At 41.1% G+C, this 18,344-nt stretch overlaps 1 non-coding gene across 1 annotated transcript; it reads left to right on the top strand.

Annotated features, from left to right (window-relative positions):
• Positions 1 to 17,390: 17,390 nt before the first annotated feature.
• On the top strand, positions 17,391 to 17,497 carry LOC111764696 (U6 spliceosomal RNA). The gene has a single exon (XR_002797308.2). It is a non-coding gene; the product is annotated as a U6 spliceosomal RNA (small nuclear RNA).
• Positions 17,498 to 18,344: the final 847 nt, after the last annotated feature.

Here is an 18,344-nt window from a genome sequence, read left to right as displayed (position 1 = left end):
ATGATGTTTGGGGTGCATTGTGCTTCTTGGACATGTACATCCATCTCTCTCAGTAGATTTGGGAAGTTTTCAGCCATTATTTCCTACAATACCCCTTCTGTCCCCTTTCCCTTCTCTTCTTCTGAGATGTCTATAATACGTATGTTTGTGCATTTTGCATTGTCATTCAGGTCCCTCAGTCCTCGCTGGATTTTTTCTATCTTTTCATCGATCAGTTCTACTATCTGTTTGATTTCAGATGTACTGTCTTCCACGTTGCTAATTCTCTCCTCTGCCTCTTCTAATCTGCTGCTATTTGCTGAGAGTGTATTTTTGATTTCTTGAACTGTGGTGTTCATTCCCATCATATCTGTTATCTTTTTGCATATGTCTGCAATTTCCTCTCCAAGTGTGTTCTTCATATTGTTAATCTCTTCATTTTCTTCATTAAGTTGTTCTCTAATATATGTTTTGAGAGCTTTAATTCCTTGTCCAATGTTCTGCCCCCCTCCTGGTTTTTAGTTTGTTCATTGGATTCAGCCATGTTTTACTGATTATTGGTTTGGTTTGTAGTTTTTTGTTGCTGTCTGGTCATTATTTTATCTTGATGGGTTTAATGAGTTCCTTAGCTTCTTTGTCTAGTCTTGGGGATTAATTAGTTGTTGTTCGTGCATAAGTGTTATGTCTTCTCTCTGTCAGTTTGTTCTTCTTACTCTATATTCTTGTTACTGGCTAAGTTCACTTTGAAGGAAAATATTAGGGCCAGGGAAAGCAAAATGGGTAAGAAAAGAAAATGTGTAAAGTAGTATTGGTAATAAATCTTTTTTTTTTTGAATTTCAATTAAAGCTTTAATGAGATAAAACATTTTGATGAACAAAGTGACAAATCCTTTAAAAGAATCATCCTTACAACTATGAAGGTATTGGTCATATTGGCTCACTTACATACCATCTAATTGGATACTGATTTGTACAATGTTTCTGGAAGATAACTTGATGTAATGCACCAATTGTTTTCAAGAACATCTGATTTCTTTATATTAGCTAAAAACCACCCAATCAAGTAAACAAGCAAAATGAAATTATTAGTTTATAAAATACAGAAATTAAAAATTGTGAAACAAAACCAAAAACAGCCAAAAGTAAACAATACAGGACCCCATGTGATCAGGAACCTGAATCCTTTTACTTTCCTTCTTTGCCACCTGCTGTCTTTTGCCTTAAAATATTATGGCAACATAAGTTATGACAATCAGGTACACATCAACATGCAGGGGTAATAAATCTTAACATAATAACAATGTGAGATCTGGGAGAATGGATATTAGACTCATGTAAGTTGCATAGAGTTATAGCAGTAAGTAGAGTACCTACAATGAGATAGTCAACGGAATATGGGGAGGAATATAGTATGAATTAAAAAGCCAGTGTTTTCATGAGAGAGGGATAGAGAAAAGAAAGACAATAATATCAAGAGTGGATAAAAGACAGGAAACAGAACAAAGGTATTAGAAATTAAAAGTTAGACAATTTGGGGGCCAAAGAAAGAGAGGTGGAATGTAAGAGAAACAGTAGATGATGGAGGATAGCAAGATGTAGGGGAAAGGGGATAGTGTAGGTGGCCAAAATCAATTCACACAGAAAAGAGGAAATGGAGGATGAGGAAACACAGCAAATGTGAAGTGCTCCCAGCAGCACCTATTATATAAATGAAATAAAATAAAATAAGAAGAAAAAGAGAGGAAAGGAAAAAAAGAGAAAAAAGGGGGTGGGCAAAGAAAAGGGAGGGAAATAAGCAAGAAAAAGAAAAGGAGAAAGAAAAACCTAAATAAACAAAAAAGGACCTTGGGGGACAAAATGGGAGAAAAGACCAGGAGATAATGCAATATTAGCAACCAAGACAAAAACAAACAAACAAACAAACAAAAAATGCCAAGGGCTAGGATAATCAAGGACTTCAGATGGACCTCAGGATGTGGTGGATTCAGGGATGGGAAGTCTGTGATATTGCAGACTCAAGGTGTGTGAGTCTCTGGAGCATGGGCCACCAGGGTTTAGGGGACACAGACCTGGGAACCATGCATCTGGTTAACAGGGGGCCTGGGAGCACTGCAGTGCAACACAGCCTTCAGGGATCCCCACAGCTGGGTGCCAGCCCTAGGGGTAGGGGTCCTGCCTGCAGACTCTGAGCTCCGTGTCAGAAACCCAAAATTCCACCTCTCACAATAATCTTTTCTGTCACTGTCTCACCAAATTGACACGCAGATACCTCCTGCCCTACAATCCCCCAAAACAGCCTGCTGGGGGCGCTGCTACACTACAAAGAGTTCAGGGACCACCATGGATGGGCTGCCAGCCCTAGGTGGAAGGATTCCTCCTAGAACTTCTGACCTCTGTGTCAGAAACCAAAAGTTCCACTTCTTACAAGAATCTCCTCCATCACTGTCTCACCAAATCGACTTCCAGCACCTCCTGCCCTGCAAGCCCCCCAAACAGCCTGCTGGTGGTGCTGCTGCACTACACAGAGTTCAGGGACCACCACGGATGGGCCACCAGCCCTAGGTGGAAGGATTCCTCTTAGAACTTCTGACCTGCATGTCAGAAATCAGAAGTTCCACCTCTTGCAAGAATCTCCTCTGTCACTGTCTCACCAAATTGACTTCCAGGCACCTCCTGTCCTGCAAGCCCCTGAAACAGTCTGCTTAGGGCTTGGGAACTCCCCAGCACAGCAAAGCCTCCAGGAATTGCCGCTGCTGGGCCACCAGCCCCAGAAGGAAACGTCCCACACACAGCCCCAACCTCCGTGAAAGAGACCCAAAATTCTACCTCTTACAAGAATCTCCTCTGTCACCATCCCACTAAATTGACGTCCAGACACCTCCTGCCCTGCAAACAACCCCTGTTGGGAGATTTTTGAAGACTGAGTCAATCTCTTTAAATGTGATTGGTTTGTTAACTTCTTGTATTTCTTGTGGTGTCAGTGTAGGTAGTTTGTGCATTTCTAGGAATTTGTCCATTTCATCTAGGTTGCCTAGTTCATTGGCATATAGTTTCTCATAATATCCTCTTGCAATCTTTTTGTTTCTGTGGCGTCAGTGTTAACTTCCCCTCTTTCATCTCTGATTTTATATATTTACATCTTCTCTCTTTTTTTTCTCTGTTGGTCTACCTAGGGGTTTGTCAATTTTATTGATCTCAAAAAACCAGCTTTTGGTTTTGTTGATTTTCTCCACTTCTTGTCCTCAGAACCATTTATTTCTGCTCTAATCTTTACTACTTTTTTCCTTCTGGTGCAATGATAATGGTTTGCTCTTTTCTAGTTTCTCATTGGTTAGATCGTTGATTTCAGCTTTTTCTTTTATTTTTTAAATATAGGTCTATAGTGCTATAAATTACCCTCTCAGAATTTCCTATGCTGTATCCCATAAGTTTTGGTAAGTTCTGCTCTTGTTTTCATTCATCTGAATATATTTTTCATAATTTCACTTATAACTTCTTCTCTGACCCACTGATTATTTAGGTGTGTCTTTTGTTCAGCCCCAAACATTGGCAAATTTACCTCTTTCCTGTCATTTATTTGAATTTCATTCCATTCTATCATGCAAAGGTGCTTTATATAATTTCAGTCTTTTTTGTCTTTGCTGAGGAATGCCTCATGCTAACATGTGGTCTATCCTGGAGAAAGACCCATGAGCACTTGAAAGAATGTATAATCTGCTGAGTTTGGGTGCAATTTTGTGTATATGTTGGGTCTAGCTTGTTTATCATAGTGTTCAGATTTTCTGTTTCCTTGTTGATTTTCTTTCTAGGTGTTCTAATGATGTTAGTGGGGTGTTGAAGTCAACAAGGATTATTATAGGGATGTCTGTTTCTCCCTTCAGTTTTGCCAGAGTTCCCCGGATGTATTTTGGGACATCCCTGATAGATACATATATATTTATGGCTGTTATTTCTTCATGGTGGATTGTCCCTTTTATTAATATGAAATGGTCATGTGTATCTCTGATATGTTGAGGTAGCAAGAAGCAGAGTACCTTTGGGGAGTGGATGCTGAATAAAAACTTCTGCATCCTAAAAAAAATCCTGTATCTCATCTGGGGCTTTGATATATTCCTTTGCTTGGGACATTTCTTCAATTTTCATAGTATGCCTTGTAATTTTTCCTGATATCTAGACATCTGGTTAGGATGGTGAGTTTACTCAAATGCTCAATTTCTCTCTTTCATGGGGATTTCGTGGCGGAAGGTTGTGTGTTACTGCTGTTCTTTGATTCTTGATTCAACCTGTTCTGGATCTTTAGGATACTCAGTTAGTTGCTCAAATATGGGCACTGGAGCCAGTATTGGGTGCAGACCTGCTTCCAAGGGCCTTGGGGACAGACTCTGTAAGGGCCAAAAAAACCTCATATATTTATTTACTTTCAATTACCTTATGTGGATTTCCTTGGTCTGCCAGAAGATGGTGCTGATCGTCAGCCCTCTCAGCTCAAAGACTTGTCCTGTGTTGGCTGCAACATGAACTGGACCAATATGATAGAGGATCCTACCTGGAGACTAAGTGTCTCATAATTCAAACTTGCTCAAAGGTAGTTCTGCAACCTTTACTGGCAGCCCCCTCTCTTCCCCGATAGGAAATAATTCCTCTCCCCTCTGCATTCTCAACAACCAGACTCGGTCAGGAGAGAGGATGACTGAGAGGGTTGGATCTCTCTAGTGCCTGTTGACTCCCAAGGCAAACAATGGTGTGGTCCCACCCAGCCCAGAAGACTCCTGGGATAAAGCAGACCAAATCTGCGGAAACTGTAGCATTGATCTGGAGAAAGTGGCCACGGTAGTTGCTGAGGGCAGGGAGAGGGAAGAAGAGATGAGATGTGGGGGCATTTTTGGGTCTTGGAGTTGTCCTAAATGATATTGCAGGGACAGATGCTGGACATTATGTATCCTGCCATAACCCACTGAACAGACTGGGGTAGAGTGTAAACTACAATGTAAGCTTATAATCCATGCTGTGCATCAGTGCCCCAAAATATATTCACCAAATGCAATGAATGTGCTACAATGATGAAAGAGGTTGTTGACATGGGAGGACTGGGGGAATGGGGGGTGGGATATGTGGGAACCTCTCATATTTTTTAATGTAACATTTTTTGTCATCTATGTATCTTTCAAAAAAAAAAGATTTAATAAAAAAGAAAGAAAAAGGAAAAACAAAAACTGAGTCAGGGAAGCCAACATGCCTCTGTGGTTGAGCACTCACTTTCCACACACAAGGTTCCAGGTTCAATCTCGAGTCCCTGTACCTTAAGAAAATAAAAAATGCTGAGCCAGTCTTACGCTGTGTCCATCTCCCTCTCCTTTCCTAGGGAGGTGGATCCCTGGGTCCCACTTTGCTGTAGTCACCGGCACCGAGGCCTGAGAATTCAAAGTGTCTATAGGGTGGCAGAACATGCCACCAGTTGCAGCTGCAGCTTTTAACTCAGTTTTGCTCTCATGATTCTTTTCCTTCACTCCTTTTTCTTCAGGGTGGTGTCCAGCCTTCCTGTGGTGTCCTAAACCCTACAGCATTTTTTCCCCAGGCCTTTTCTGGTTGTCCTCTATTTTGCTGGGATAGAATAGAGGCTGGTATCTTTCTGATCTGTCATCTTCCTGGAATTTGGTTCCTCACTGGTTTCTGAAGTGACCAGCTGAGTAGAATCTTCAGCTACCACATCTCTTTCTGTTCCTTCATTGCCTTCTGAAGAATGATGTATTTGAGAATGATCAGGATCTTCCGATTCTTCCTTTACTATCACAGCTTCCATTTCTAGGGAAGTTCCAGAATCTTCCATGGATGCAGCTTTCACTTTGAGGGGGCCACACCTCCCATACACAGACAGGACCGACCTTTCAGCATCTACTACCATCCCTTGATGACCTAGGTGCTTCTTTGGCTCCAGGAAATATTTCTTAATGATAAATGAAATCCCTGCTCTGTTCTCCAAAATCCATTGTCTGTTTTTATGCTAGTACCATGCCATTGTGACCACTGTAGCTTTCTCTCAAGGTCAGGCAGTGAATTTCCTCCAGATCAAAAAAAAATTTTTTTTTTTTTTTAGAATGCTTTTGGCTATTAGGGTGTAGTATTCCTTCCCAATGAGTTTGGCAATTGCCTTTTCTATTTCTGTGAAGTAGGTTGTTCGACTATTGATTGGTATTGCATTGAATCTATAACATCAGTTTGGGTAGGATTGGTATGTGCACAATGTTTAGCCTTCCAATGCATGAGCATGGAAGGTCTTTCCATTTCTGTAGGTCTTCTTTGATTGCTTTCTGTTGGGAGCGGTCAATATGAGTATACACTGAGTTCAGCAATGCCGGCAACATGGCCACCAGAGCAGAGCCCACTTCCTTGTTCTCCCTCCCTGCTCCTTTGTTCTCCGTTTCCCACCACTGCCCAGACTGATAAGATAGTGCGCAGGCGCAAGGCATGAAACTAAGGTCTGCCTCCCACCCCGGCGACAGCAACAACCAATCCTTAGCCTCTACTACCTCACTCCCCGCTCCTCCCCCACCCGAGGGCATATATACTTTGCCCCCTTTAATAAAGTTGCAGTTTGATCAGAACTCTGTCTTGCTGTCATTCTTTGTGTCTCTTGTCCCACCATTCATTCTCGGCAGGTTTCAGGTCTCCATTGCCGTCCCGTGGGCCGGGGCAGCTTTCAGCATTGTTTTGTAGTTTTCTAAATACAGATCATGTACATCTTTGGTGAAACGGATTCCTAGGTATTTGAGTCTTTTTGTTGCTATTGTTAATGGAATTTTTTCCCTGAATTCTTCCTCCAATGTTCAATACTAGTGTATAAAAACATTATTGATTTTTGTTGGTAATATCATATACTGCCACTTGACTGAACTCATCTGTTAGAAGGGAAAGCTTTGAACCTTTCCCCATTGAGTACGATGTTGGCTGAGGGTTTTTTCAAATATGTCTTTTGTCATATTCAGGAGTTTTTCTATTCCAACCTTTCAGAGTGTTTTCATCCAGAAAGGATGCTATGTTTTATAGAATGCCTTTTCTGCATCAATTGCAATCATGTGCTTTTTCCCTTCCATTTGTTAATGTTATTGCATTGACTTTTTAAAAAAAATTTGAACCAGCCTTGCATACCAAGAATAAATCACACTTGGTCGTGATGCGTGAGTCTTTCGGTGTCCTGTTGGATTCAATTTGCAAGTATTTTTTTGAGAATGTTTTCATGCACGTTATTTAGGGTGATTGGTGTGTGATTTTTTTTATAGGGTCTTGATCTGGCTTTGGTATCAGAGTGATCATGGCTTCATAAAATGATTTGGGTAATTTTCCCTCAGTTTCAATTTTTTGGAAGTGTTAAACATGATGGATGTTAATTCTTCTCAGAACACTTGGTAGAAGCCACCTGTGAAGTCTTCTGGTCCTAAACATATCTTTGTTGAGAGATTTTTGATGACAGATTAAATCTCTTTCAATGGAATTAGTTTGTTAAGTTCTTGTATTTCTTGTAACATCAGTGTTGTTACAAGTTGTACATTTCTAGGAATTTGTCCATTTTGCCTAGGTTGTCTAGTTTGTTGGCATCCAGGTTCTCATAACATCCTGATATCCTTTTTATTTCTCTGGGGCCATAACTCCCCCCCTCCCCCTTTCCTTTATGATTCTATTTATTTGCATTTACTTTTTTTCTTGGTTAGTCTAGCTAGGGGTGTCAATTTTATTGCTCTTCTCAAATAATCAGCTTTTGGTTTTGTTGATTTTCTTTATTATTTTGTTGTTCTTCTCAATTTCATTTATTTCTGCTCTAATCTTTATTATATCATTCGTTCTGTTTTCTTTGGGATTTGTTTGCTTTTCCTTTTCTAGTTTCTCTAGACGTTCCATTAAATTTTTTAGTTTAGCTTTCTTCCTCTTTAAACGAATCTTTGGGGCTATAAATTTCCATCTCTAGACTGCCTTTGCTGTATCCCTTAAGTTTTGATAAGTTGTGTTCTCATTTTCATTTGTTTCAATATATTTACCGATTTCACTTGCAATTTCTTCTTTGACACACTCATTATTTAGAAGTGAGTTGTTCAGGCTCCACACATTTGCTACTTTACTTTTTTCCTATTCCTGATTTCCAGTTTTATTCCATTATGATCTGAGAAGGTGCCTTGTAGAATTTCAATCTTTTTTATTTATTGAGAGCTACACTGTGACCCAACATGTGGTCTGTCCTGGAGAAAGATGGGCACTTGAGAAGAATGTATAACCCGCTGAGTTTGGGTGCAACATTCTGTATATGTCTGTTAAGTCTAACTTACTTATCATATTATTCAAGCTCTCTGTTTCCTTGCTGATTTTCTTTCTAGTTGTTCTAATTCTATCTAATCATTTTGAAATTTCGAACCATTATTGTAAAGATATGTATTTCTCCCTTCAGTTTTGCCAGAGTTTGTCTCATGTATTTTGGGGCACCATGATTAGGTTCATAGATATTTATGACTGTTATAACTTTTTGGTTGATTGTCCCTTTTATAAATATTTAATGACCTTCTGTGTCTCATAATACTTTTGCATTTAAAGTCTGTTTTGTGCAATATTAGTTTAGCTACTCTTGCTCATTTTTTGTTACTGTTTTCATGGAGAACCTTTTTCCAACCTTTCACTTTCAGCCGGCTTTTTATCACTGGGTCTTAGGTGAGGCTCCTGTAAGCAACATATGGATAGCTCGTGTTATTCTTATCCATTCTGTCAGCCTATATCCTTTGATTGGAGAGTTTAATCCATTCACATTCAAAGATATTACTGTAAATGCAATATTTACTTCCTCCATTTTCTTCTTTGGTTATCATATGTCATATATTAGTTTTGCCTGTCTTTTTACACTTTTGGTTATTCTTTCTGCTACCCTTTCATCTGTACTCTTTTCCAGGCCTCTCTCTTCTTTGATTTTCTTTCAGGTTCTAAGGCTTTCTTTAGTATTTCCTACAAAGGTGGGTTGTTTTTTATGAACTCTCTTGGTTTATGTTTGTTTGTGACTATTTTATACTCACCTTCATATTTGATGGACAATTTTGCTGGATAGAGAATTCTTGGCTGACAGTTTTTCTTTTCCAGTATCCTAATTATACAATACAACTGTCTTCTCATCTCCTTTGTTTCTGATGAGAAATCCATGCTAAGTCACACTGGACGTCCTTTCTATGTGATGGTTTCTTCTCCCTTGCTGCTCCTCAGAATTTTCTCTTTATCTTTGACATTGGACATTTGGGTAGTGTGTGTCTTGGAGTAAGTCTATTTGGATTTATTCTGATTGGGGTATGGTGTGCTTCTTGGACATATAAATACATTTCTTTTGTGAGAGTGGGCAATTTGTAGTCATTGTTTCCACAAATATTCTTTCCACCCCTTTCTCTTCTCCTCCTCTTCTGGAACTCACATGACATGTATTTTACTGCATTTCATGTTGTCATTCAACTCCGTGAGCCCCTGCTCAATTTTTCCATTCTTTGCTCTCTTCAGTTTCAATTGTTCTGTCTTCAGTATCACTTATTCTTCCTTCTATCACTTCAAGTCTGCTGTTACTTGCCTCAATGTATTTTTTTAAAATCTCTCCTATTGTGTCTTTCATTCCCATGAGCTCCGTGTCTTCTCTATACAAGACTTCAAATTTTTCCTTGCACTCACTCAATGTCTTCTTGATGTCATTTATCTCTTTAGCCATATTGTCTGTCAATTCATTAATTTGGTTTTGCAAATTTCCATGATGTTGTTAATTAGTTCACTCAAATCATGCATCCTTTTTTGTTGCTTTGAATGTATTTTTTTTCTTAGGCCATGCCCTCCATTTTCTTAGTATGGCTCATCATTTTTTTACTGATGTCTAGGCTTCTGATTGGGATGGTAGTTTAGTCAGATGCTCAATTGCTTTCTCTTTTCTAGGGGTTAGTAGTGGTAGGCAGTGTGTTACTGCTGCTCTTTGATTCTTGGTTCAACCTGGATCGTTAGGATTGTCCCTGTTAACTGCTCAAAACTAGGCTCTTGACCCAGGAATGGGCTGCAGACCTGCTTTCTAGACCTTTTATGTCCACTTCCTTGGTCTCCTAGGAGATGGCATACTTTAGTGGTCCTCTTCGGTTAGGGCCTGCTGGCACTGTTTCAGCTGCAACACTGACAGGATTGTCCTATTAGAGGTTCCTCCCTGGAGGCTAAGAGGCTTGAAATTCACACCATCTCAGAGACAGTCCTTCAGCCTTCACTGGTAGCCCCCTCCCTTTACTCAGGTAGGAAATAATTCCACTCCCCTCTGCATCCTCAACAATCAGTCCTGGTTGGTAGAGAAGGAGATTGGGAGGATCGTATCTCGTTAGCCCATTCCAGCTCCCAAGGCAGACAATGGCATGTCCCACCGAGCCTGGAAGGGCTCATGGGACAAAGCAGACAAAATGTGTGGTAAGAAGCTGAGTCAGCCTTAGGCTGTGTCCCTCTCTCTCCTTTCCTGGGGAGGTGCATCCTCAACAATCAGTCCTGGCTAGAACAGAGGTGATTGCCAGGGTAGGATCTCTCCAGTCCTGTGCTGTCTCCCAGGGCAGACAGCAGCATGGTCCCATCTAGCCTGGAAGGGCTGGTGGGACACAACAGACCCAGTCTGTAGATCAGAAACTGAGTCAGCCTTAGGATGTGTCCCTCTGTCTTCCCTTTTCTGGGGCAATGGATCCCTGGAGCCCCCTTGTATCCAGCTCAGAGGCCTAGGAATTCTAGAGAGTCCTTAGTGTGGGGGAGGGTGCTGGCAGTAGCAGCTGCTGGTTTCAACTCAGTTTTGCCATCATCATGATTGTCCTCCTTTGTCCCTGTCTCTTCTGGACAGTGTCCAACCCTTGCCTAGTATCCTAAAACCTAGATCTTTTTCCAGCCTGTTTTAACCTGTCCCCTAGCTGTTTTAATGGCAGAGTAGAGAGTTCCATGTTTCTAATCTACAATCTTATTGGAAGTCCCACTATTTCTTCAAATATTGTCTCTACTCCTTTCTCTTTCTTCTAGAAGGGTCCCTACGATGAGTATATTGAGTCTCTTGATGGTGCTCAAGAAGACTCTTGGGCTCTGTTCACTTTTCTTCATTCTTTTATCTTTCTGCTTCTCAAACTTAATCATTTACATTTATCTTCAAGGTCACTGACTTTCTTCTGAGAGCTCCAATCGGCTATTGAACCCCTGTAGGAAATTCTTTGTCATTGTGAGCTTCAGCTCTCTTCAGTTCCTCTTCATGATTTCTCCTTATCGCAATTCTCTTTGTTCATCTAGTTTTTCTGATTTCCTTTATCTCTTGGAGCATATTTAGGACTATTTTCAAAATACTGTGGTGTTTCCAAGAGCTGGTTTCCTCATCGGTCATTTCTAATTTTTTTATCCTGGTCCTTTGCACAAGCTATCACTTCCTGTTTATGTTTTGCAATCTTTTTGTTGCAATCTGGGCAATTTTATATTTTAAGGTGCTAACTCTGGAATCTAGAGACTGAATCATCTATTCCTTATATTTGTGTTCAGGTAGTGTGATGACAGAGATTTCCTTGATCACCAGGAGTTAACAAAAACAACAAGAAGCAAAAAAAACCTTTTCCAGTCTTTCCAGATTAGCGTGTAGAGTGCTGTTCTTCAGAGTCTGGCTGTTCTGAGTATAAAGAATAGCGCAAAGCAAAGTGTAGGGTCCTCCCCAGCCTTTATCGCAGCTGTCTCTTGTCCTAGGCATACACATGCAACCCTAGGAATTTTCCCACTTACATGGAGACAAATATCCTCATTCTGCTAGGAAACAAGTGTTTCTTCATGGTCCCAGGTGTTACACAATATATCCCATGACCTGTGGTCCTTTGCACCAGGTGACTGCAAACTGACTCTTCTCCTATCGTGTTCTATAGGAGAGCTCTGTGAGTCACCTCTATGGGTAGGGCAATATCTGGGATGGTAAGACTCCAATGAGTGTCCAGGTTCACCCTTCAGGCTGTCTCCAGGCACAATGGAATGGACACGCATGCACCCTAGTATATGCACAAAGGTCATGCTCTTGACTCCAGAACTGGAACCAGAGCCCTGATTAAAAACATGGGCTGGCTCCTTGCACAGCTGGTTAGGGGATGAGGGAAGGGCTAGCCAGGATGCCATGAAACCCTACCATTTTTACCTTTTTCTCAGTTCGGTGCTCATTGGAACCATTCAAAATTTTCCAGGGCTTTGAAAATGATGTTTCTTCCAGTTCTTGCTTGTTAATAAAGCCTCTGTAGAGGTACAGAGCCCTGCATAGAGTGTCTTCTTCTACCACCACCTTGTGGGGACAAGTCAAAAGGGAGGCAGAGGAAGGTGTTCAGACATGGGGGATAGAGTATGCAGAGAGACAACCAGCACCTAGCACCTGTCAGGAAGGGGCTCTGCAAAGGGGATCACAGGTGCCCAAGAAGAGAGAGCTCTTAGAGAAGGCCAAGTGTACACCAAAGGGCCCAGTAAAGGGTAGTCTCAGCTGAGGTCGTGTGATGGAGAGGCAGAAATGAGATCCCCTATGTGTGAGTCAAGTCCTTTTGGCAGTGAGGAAGAACAGGGCCCTATGGCCTTGTGGACTGTAGGCTGCCCATGCCGGTAGCACATGTGTGTAGACCTGGAACTGAAAGGCTCTCTAGAGATGGCCTGCAGGGAGGGAGTACTGGGTTCCCATCCTGGGGAGCTCTGCCACATTCCCCAATGTAACAGTGAAAATCCCCAAAGTGCAAGGTCAGTGACCAGTGAATAAGGATGTCCCAATAATGGACCTTTGATACTGATGACTATGATTATGAGCCTGTTGCACTTGAAATTTTAACTTCACCTAGTGTTGCAGGGTGCCTAAGAGTTACCTCCTGAGAGCCTATGTGTTGCTCAAATGTGGCCACTCTCTGAAGCACACTCAGCATATATATGCATTACCTTCTCCCTCAGCATGGGACATGATTCCCAAGGATGAGCCTCCCTGGCACTGAGGGATTACTACTGTAGCAGTTTGATATGGTTATGAATTCCAAAAATAGATATTGGATTATCTTTGTAATCTGATCTGTACCTGGGCATGATTGAGTTATGTTTAGAGCATTGAGACCACCCCTTGGTGGGTGGGGACTCACAGATAAAAGGCATGGCAAAGAACAGAGTTGAGGAATTCTGATGTTGAATTTTTGATGTTGAAGTCTGATGCTGAAAACTTAAGCTGGGACCCCAGGAAGGAAACTCACAGAGGAAAGAGAAGCTAGCCCCTGGAAGAAAGGATCATGAACCCAGATAGAAGCAAGACCTCCTAAGGGAGGAATCCAGAAAGCCTGAACTCTCATGCCATCGGCAGCCATCTTGCTCCAACATGTGGAAATAGATTTTGGTGAGGGAAGTTACTTATGTTTATGGTCTGGTATCTGTAGGCTCCTACCTCAAATAAATACCCTTTATTAAAACCAACCAATTTCTGGTATTTGGCATCAGCACCCCTTTGGCTGACTAATACAACCACCAAGCACCCGCTGGTGATGCAACTGGAAAAAGACCTTGTCTTGCAGGAAAATCCCATCCACCAGTCATGTGGGTTCAAAGCCCCCTCTCAATTGAGAGGTGGAGTAGGCATTGCCATCCCAGGGTCCTCAAGATGGGGGAATAAAATATGGACTACAGTGTACTTACTGGTATTCAACTATAGAATTATTGTAACTCTACCAGTGTAACAAATTATACCATTCCTATGCAGACGGTGGCCAGTGGAGTTTCGGAAGGCAGGGAGAGGGAAAAAGAGGTGTGATATGGGGACATTTTGGGGACTTGGAGTTGTCCTGAATGATATTGCAGGGACAGATGCAGGACAGTATATGTCCTGCCATAACCCACTGAATAGACTGAGAGAGAGTGTAAACTACAATGTAAACTATAATCCATACTATGTAGCAGTGCTTCAAATTGTATTCATTGAATGCAATGAATGTACCACACTAATGAAAGAAGTTCTTGATGTGGGAAAAGTGGGGAATCGAGGAGTGAGGCATATGGGAACCTCCTCTATTTTTTAATGTAACAATTTCTTTTATCTATGTGTCTTTTAAAAATAAATAAAAATATATTAAAATAAATCCTGCTCCTGAGGGCCCTAGGAACATCTGGACAGCATAGGCAGACCACAGGTCCTCATGAAACCAGCACACCCTCAGCAGACTCTACCTGGGGATATATAAAAAGGTATTTCCCCAAAAGAACATAGTTATCCTCATTTATAAATCCCCTATGATTTCTTTCCTTTTATGAACCTATAATTTTTGTTTTAATTGTTTAGAATATTTCTCAGAGACATAAAGCCATTTGTACTGTTCCTGTGCTGGCAGAGTCTGAAAGCCAGCAGATACATGGCCAGCTCTTACTCTCCAGTTCTTCAGGCCTGCAATGGACAATGAACACAATGATGATGGACCAGTCCCAGCCCAAGAGGAAGGAGTATCTTCAACCACAAAACAGTTCCTCTGCCCCATAACATCTACATCTCTTCTCAGACTGAAGTAGTCAGAATGGACAGCAAAAGACTGAGGAAAGAACAAAAATAAGGGAAGACTGTAACTGCTGACTAAAGCAGATTTATTGCTACTGTAATTAGTATCTTGTTAACTAACATGTAACTCTGATATAAAAAATAAATTCATATGGGAGCACATATAGCTCAGTAGGTGAGCATGGACAAGGTCCTATGTACAAGATCCTATGCACAAGGTCCCAGGTTCCTATGTACAAGATCTGGGGTCTAATACCCAGTCCCTCCAAGCAAACAAAAATAAAACAAAATAAAACAAAATAAAATCTGCTCTCCCTCAAGGAGAGCAGCCTAGCAAGAAAGAGACGCAGCCTGCCCAGGAGTGGCACTGCACACACGGAGAGGTGAAGCTGCAAGATGATGCAACAAAAAGAGACACCGATTCCCAGTGCCACAGAAAAGAATACAAGCAGACAAAGAAGAACACACAGTGAATGGACACTGAGAGCAGACAACTGGCGGAGGGGAGAGGAAGGAGAGAGAAATAAAAAATAAATCTTTAAAAAAAATAATAAATTACCACACATGACGGAGAATAAAAATAAAATAAAAAGACAGGGTGAGTGAATTGCAAACCATTTTGTTTTGATCACTTCTGATGATGGGAGAGAGTGTTGCTGTGGGGGGAGTGGGGGGCAGGGGCGGTGGGGTTGAATGGGACCTCATATTTTTCATAATGTAATTTAAAAAAATAATTAAAAAAAAGAAATAGAGTAATTTAAAAACAAAATGATAAGATGACAACCATTTGGAACCATCTGAAATGGCAGGCTCTGCCTTGCTGGTGTCTCCAGCTTCTCCCCTAACAGGCATGGGGACTTAACAACAGAAAATATAACTGAGGCTTCCCTTGTAGTCTTTTATAGAATTAGAGTCATTTGTACTCTGCTCTCATATCAAGAGTAGTGGCAGATTCTACCTGCACATGTGAGCTTCTTAAAAGATGAGATCCTTTGGACAATGAAAATTTAAGTTAGTAGCAACTTAATTCTTTGTAAGTAATGCAGGAGATATTACTGCTAAGGAGAAGGAGGAAGAAAAGGCCTTCTGGAAATCTTCCTTATTTCTTGTAAGATTTCTGACACTGTGGGTTAAAGGAAGTGGCATATGAGTTTGGGGAAGTTAAATGGAACAGCCTTTTGTGTTTATCTCTCTACTTAACTTCATAAAAAAATAGGCTAGGGAAGAGGATGTGGCTCAAGTGATTGAGCCTCTGTCTACCTTATGGGAGGCCACAGGTTTGATTCCAGAGGCCTCCTGGTGAAGGCAAACTGGCCCATGCCACAGAAAGCTGATGGCCCACACCACAGGCAGTTGGTGCAGCAAGATGATGAAATAAAGGGCAACAAGTAGACACAGGAGAATGCACAGCAAATGGACACAGAGCAGACAGCAAGCACAAATGGCAAGGGGGCATAAATCATAAAAAAGAAAAGTCTACAATTTACAGGGGAAAAAAAACAAAGTGTGTCACCATGACGAAATTATCAGTCACTTCTCAGATGACAAACCTACCTGCCCAGGGTCTAGAAATTCCAATGCAATGCTGACAGGATTCAGGAATCCAGGGCTCCAGAGCTGGAAACCACAGGAAGGGCTCCATGAGGAGTCATGTGACAGTTCACACAAATCCGTGCTGGTAGGCCAAGGATTATGATGCTAACCAAGAGAGAAAGATTTGCCATTTTCTTCATAAGATTGCGATGGTTTTTCTTTGAATCAAAAACTGTAGAGGATGGTGTAGCAGTTTGATATTATTTATGTACTACTACAGAAATAGATATGGATTGTGTTTGTAAACTGGTCTGTTCCTCTGGGCATATTAGATTGTATTAGATTCAAAGGTTTCCCTTTTTACTTTATTAAATCAAGATTAGGGCTTTTTTTTTGACGTCATTAGGGTGACTCGGTGTGATTTCCCACCCACAGCTGCTTTGTGTGCTATACAAATGGATGTTCAATCAAAGACAGGGAAGTAAATACACAGAGAAGGAGAACACAGAGAGTTTCATTTAGGACTCTGGAGCCCTGGGGAGAGAGCCGAATAGTTCACCTGGTAGTTTGCACCTGAAGAGACCAGAGTTCTGAACAGCTATGAAAGCCCGGAAAGAAACAAGGCCTGGGAAGTGAGATGAGCCTTATGCTGGCCTGTAGCTGAGATCAGAAGAAGCTGGGACCATGAAGCTGGAGAAGGAAGAGGAAGGCTGAACCCTAGTAGAGACCAGAGCCATCTTACTCCAACACGTGGCAACAGACTTTGGTGAGGGAAGTAACTTACTCTTTATGGCCCATGACTGTAAGATTTTACCCCAAATAAACACCCTTTATAAAAGCCAACATGAGAAGTGGATGTGGCTCAGGCAACTTGCTCCCACCTACCATGTGGGAGGTCACTGGTTTCGACCCCAGTGCCTTCTAAAGAAGACAGCAAGCTGGCTCAACAGGTAGGCATGGGAAGCTGACACAGCAAGAGATCAAGGAAAACATAAAGAGACCCAACAAAGTAGGGAGCAGGGCTTTCTGGTACCTCATAAAAGATGACACTGAGCTGATGTGATGGACAGGTGTGGTGAGCTGATGCAACAAGATGACAAGACACACGGGGAGGAAAATCATGAGAGACACAACAAAAGCAGGAAGTGGAGGTGGCTCAAATGAATAGGTACCTCCCTCCCACATCAGAGATCCCAGGTTCAGCTCCCGGTACCTCCTAAAGAAACAAGGAAGGGAAACAAGCACAGCAAGTGAAAAACAACAAGGGGGTGGAGAGAAATAAATAAATGTTAGAAAGGGGAAAAGAAGAAAGCCAAATAAATGAAACTATGCAATAAGTAATACAGTGCTCACTTTGGCAGCACATACACTAAAACTGGAGTGATGCAGAGAAGATTTGCATGGCACCTACATAAGGATGACATGCAAATTCATGAAGTGTTCATATATTTTATTTACCACTGAGATTTTTATCAACTTTAACTGTTCTCAAAGCAGCCACTCAAAGCTGAAATAGCATAGTAAAGAAGCAGTGTAACATAGGAGGCTGGGAGAGAGTAATTTTAATATGATGATTATCTAGCTCAGATATCTGATTCTCTTTGTTGGATTTGAAGATAGATGAAGGAAAAACCTTGCTTTGGAAAAATCAAGCTGAACCAGTAATATTAAGTCATCTAAGACTATCCAGTAAAGGACTCTTGTCCAATGTCATTGACAGTTTGCTTTGGATGACAGTGGACTCATTCTTGCAGCCTTTTCTGGAATCCTGTATATATACTTTATTTTTTTGTTCTTGGTCTGTGTTTCTTCAAACCAGAAAAACCAAACACTAGAAAAGCCCTAGTGTTGTTCTATAGGAACTTTACAAAATCAAGAGTAATAAGTAGCACTTTCAACACTTTACAATTCATCTGACGCTTCAAGAAATACCAAGAACAACATCTCCAGAGTATGTTTTTCTCTGTATTAGCCTAAATTCAACTCTGTTCAATTTGAGTTTAGCAAAATGCAACTCCTGGGTCTCCAATGCAAGCCATTAGACCAGCTTGTTAGTTATATATATTATATATGTGCTCCATATTTGTAAAACTAAAAGTTATGTAAGTAAAATTCACCAAGGGAAGGTATCAGTAGTATCATTTATCATGAAATATAAATAGAAAATTTTTTATTTTTAAACTGTTTAAATGACATCTGTAGATTCTATGGCATTTTTGGACTGTTTCAGTTCAACTAAGATAGTATTTAGGTACAAAGCAATTTCCAGAAATGACACCTGGAGTACTTTTTATAAAAA

This window comes from Dasypus novemcinctus, chromosome 19 (genome assembly GCF_030445035.2).
Source record: "Dasypus novemcinctus isolate mDasNov1 chromosome 19, mDasNov1.1.hap2, whole genome shotgun sequence".
Taxonomy (NCBI): Eukaryota; Metazoa; Chordata; class Mammalia; order Cingulata; family Dasypodidae; genus Dasypus; species Dasypus novemcinctus.
The sequence above is the reverse complement of the archived record's forward strand: the minus strand, read 5'-3'. Positions and strand labels throughout refer to the sequence as shown.